Source organism: Kryptolebias marmoratus, linkage group LG15 (genome assembly GCF_001649575.2).
Source record: "Kryptolebias marmoratus isolate JLee-2015 linkage group LG15, ASM164957v2, whole genome shotgun sequence".
In the NCBI taxonomy this organism is placed as follows: domain Eukaryota; kingdom Metazoa; phylum Chordata; class Actinopteri; order Cyprinodontiformes; family Rivulidae; genus Kryptolebias; species Kryptolebias marmoratus.
In genome coordinates, this window is record NC_051444.1 from 34,418,835 (window position 1) to 34,422,954 (window position 4,120).

Consider the following 4,120-nt stretch of genomic DNA (forward strand, 5'->3'; position numbering starts at 1 on the left):
CAACAGAACGGCTGAAGAAGAAAAGGATCAAGATGCTGCAGTGGTCCAGTTAAAGTCCAGAACAGATTGAAGTGCTGTGGTGGGACCTAAAGAGAGCTGAGCAGAAACCAATGTCTGCAAACCTCAATGAACTGAAGCAACGGTGGAAAGAAGAGTGGACCAACATTCCTCCACAACCATGAGAGAGGCTTATAAAGTCCTACAGAAAACCTCTACTGAGAGTTACTGCTGCTAAAGGAGGTTCTACAAGCTGCTGGATCAGAGACTGGTGCAGTTTTTCACTCACGTTTCATCTGAGGTCGGACTTAACTTATTTTATGATCTGGTAGGTAATGAAATTATTTTTACCCTCACTGTACAACATCCTTTATATGTTTGCATACAGGTGAATATGAGAGAAACAAAACCAATAAAATAGACAGAAAACACAGAAGAAGGGAAGCTACCAAATCAAATTAGAATCCTTCCTTCTCCTCTGCCTCTTTCTTTTCCTCCAGGAAAACCTTCAATTAGCTCAGGTCGTACAAATCACCCAACAAAAGAGCTGTCTCAGGCCGTTAAAGTTAGCGAACCATGCAAGTGGCTCTTTCTTGTTAACGCTGAGGAATTACCGTTAAGTATTGAAGATAGTTAGCTAGTCAGAGTGGGAAACCTCATAAATGTGCAGCATCACACAATGAAGCCAAAGGATATCTGTCCAACTCCTGAGGGAAAATCTAATATAGTTGTTTACAAGCTGATGTTGAATAAAGTCACACAATGTCCTGCTCTTTATGCCCCCTTCTTCCCTCAGGGAAACCCATTCACCTCCTGTGTTCACAGACAAAGCTTCACTGGCCCATACAGTTTACCATCTAGGGTGGATAATTGATTTCTTTTGCTTGATCAAAAGATAAAGCTCGAACATGGAGACGTTTTGATGTCACCGATGGTGGTCTAAATGTAACTTTCAAGTTTACTCAAAATTCTGTCACTAGTTTTCCTTTTTTAAAAAATTAATTAAATAAAGTAAGGCATGAAACAGAAAACTCACGGTTAAATTCACAAACTTTATTACAGCAAATGTAGAGATGACATTACAGAAATCAGTGTTGTCTCATTTTTACTCTTATCTGCTCCATGCTGTCACAGCAGCACCTTCTCCTGACAAGAAGTAATAAAACCAGCAGAACAGAACATAGATATACACTCACCAGCCACTTTATTAGGTACCCCTGTCCAACTGCTCATTAACGCAAATGTTGAATCAGCCAATCACATGGCAGCAACTCAATGCATTTAGGCATGTAAACATGGCCAAGACGACCTGCTGCAGTTCAAACTGAGCATCAGAATGGGGAAGAAAGGTGATTAACATGACTTTGAACGTGGCATGGTTGTTGGTGCCAGACGGGCTGGTCTGAGTATTTCAGAAACTGCTGATCTACTGGGATTTTCACGCACAACAATCTCTAGGGCTTACAGAGAATGGTCTGAAAAAGAGAAAATATCCAGTGAGCAGCAGTTCTGTGGGCGCAAATGCCTTGTTGATGCCAGAGGTCAGAGGAGAAAGGCCAGACTGGTTTGAGCTGATAGAACGGCAACAGTAACTCAAATAACCACTCGTTACAACCGAGGTATGCAGAACAGCATCTCTGACCCACAACANCGTAGAACCTTGAGGCGGATGGGCTACAGCAGCAGAAGACCACACCGGGTGCCACTCCTGTCAGCTAAGAACAGGAAACTGAGGCTACAATTCACACAGGCTCACCAAAACTTGACAACAGAAGATTGGAAAACGTTGCCTGGTCTGATGAGTCTGGATTTCTGCTGCAACATTCGGATGGTAGGGTCAGAATCATGAAAGCATGGATCCATCCTGCCTTGCATCAACGGTTCAGGCTGCTGGTGGTGGTGCAGTGGTGTGGGGGATATTTTCCTGGCACACTTTGGGCCCGTTAGTACCAACTGAGCATCGTGTCAACGCCACAGCCTACCTGAGTCTTGTTGCTGACCTTGTCCATCCCATCTTCTGATGGCTACTTCCAGCAGGATAACGCTCCGTGTCATAAAGCATGAATCCTCTCAGACTGGTTTCTTGAACACAACAATGAGTTCACTGTACTCTAATGGCCTCCACAGTCACCTGATCTCCATCCAACAGAGCAGCTTTGGGATGTGGTGGAACGGATGTGCAGCCGACAAATCTGCAGCAACTGTGTGATGCTGTCATGTCAATATGGACCAGACTCTCTGAGGAATGTTTCCAGTACCTTGTTGAATCTCTGCCACGAAGGATTAAGGCAGTTCTGAAGGCAAAAAGGGGTCCAACCCGGTACTAGCAAGGTGTACCTAAAAAAGTGGCCGTGAGTGTGTATACCAACACAACAACAGATTTAGTGCTGTGTAATGCTGGGAATTGAAAAATAAACATTTCTAATTAATGCAAATGTTTCCTTTACCATGCTTTGTTTGTTTTTGTGTTTTGTTTTGTTTTTCTAGCACCTTGACTGACTCAAGTGATCGAATGAGTGACTCAGATTAACTGGAGTCTATAAAGTGAACCAAAGTTACTATCTTTAACAGGTGGCTCTAACCCCCACTGAGACCACCAAAAAAACATAATTAAAAAAAAAATGGTTGATGGTTTCTGCCTCTTGGTTGTGTTCTTGCAGAGAGTGGGGGTCCTCCATACAGGCCAGAAGATCGAAGAGCAAACAGACTTTGAAAAGATTTACAAGAATGGTGAGTGTTCCCTAACTCTCTTAACTTATTGGGGACACAAATGTCCACTTCCAAAACACTGTTTCCCTGTTCTCTCAAACAACTTCAGCCCTGATCAAAACTACAAAGTTCAACCATTTTAAGGATTTTAACTCATTTTGATTACTTGACAAAAACACAGAACTGAGTTATTTTCCATAAAATAAATATTGGGTGGCTGAGGGTCAACATCACTCCAGTTTTCCACCGCATGCCTTCCGTTCAGGGTTGTGACATTGGCAATCATGTTCATGGTCTCTGTAGTGAAAAATAAATCGCCAAAGGACTTCACGTTGCAAATCCTGCTGGTGGCGTACCGTGTTGGCCCCGGAATGAAGGTTTTGGCAGCAGGACCATAAATGGGTAGTCTGCATTAGCAGGAAACCAGATTTGCCCACTTTTTGAAGGTCATTCTGTTGCAGGATCGTTTGTGTGCTGCTTATTCTCAGTGGAAATGGTGGTAGATTGATCTGACTCCATCACACTCTCCTTCTGAGGAGATGGATGTTTCACTTCCCTGCAGCTCTCTGGGACTTCCCAGACACCCAACATTTGTCATAACTTTCTTTCTTTTTTTTATAGAAAACAGGAAACTATAATCTGTTATGTTTTTGTACAGGTGTTGGGAAGTAGACTTAAAAGGGCAATAATTTGTTTCAGTGTTGTATTGATTTATTTAAAAAAATGAATTCCAAAATTTATCAAGAGTGACTTTCTTAAAAAAGAAATTGTGCCAAATGCACTAACATGGCCAAAATGTTGGTCAGATCGAGGAGAAATTTGCTCAAATGTACAAAAATGTCCATAATGATGCAGGAGGGTAGTTGACTAACATTTAATGATTTATACCGATGGGACTAAACAATATGAAACAGAAGCAATGAACTGTATGAAATGAATTCTTTGGGCTGTAGTGAAACAGTTTTAAACACCTGATGAGTGGATTTTATAAGTGGGGGGGCTTTGATACCAAAGTATCAGTGGTTCTGTGTGAGACTGAGCTGTTTTTAAGTCTCACACTAACCCAGTTATGTGACCATTGTTTTTAAAAGTAACCCTTTACATTTCTTCTGTATTCCAAACCCTTTTTGTTCATTTAATTTCTGTGAAAGCGCCAGTTCTCAGATAAACAGCCTCTGGGCAGACCTGTAAGTGGTCATAATGTTTTGGCTCATTGGTTCCTGATTTCTAATAGTTTTTTGATGTGTTTGCCTTCAGCCTGGGCAGATAATGCTGATGCTTGTGCCAAACAGTATGCAGGTACTGGAGCCTTAAAGACGGACTTCACCAGGTCAGTTTTCTCTGTTCAACAGTCGGTCTGTGGACCTTCACCCACACACACACACACACACACACACACACACACACACACACA

At 42.1% G+C, this 4,120-nt stretch overlaps 1 protein-coding gene across 2 annotated transcripts in view; it reads left to right on the plus strand.

The window, feature by feature from the left end:
- LOC108249366 (multiple epidermal growth factor-like domains protein 11) overlaps positions 1–4,120 on the plus strand; it is a 254,217-nt gene that overhangs the window by 71,407 nt on the left and 178,690 nt on the right. The window lies entirely within an intron of this gene.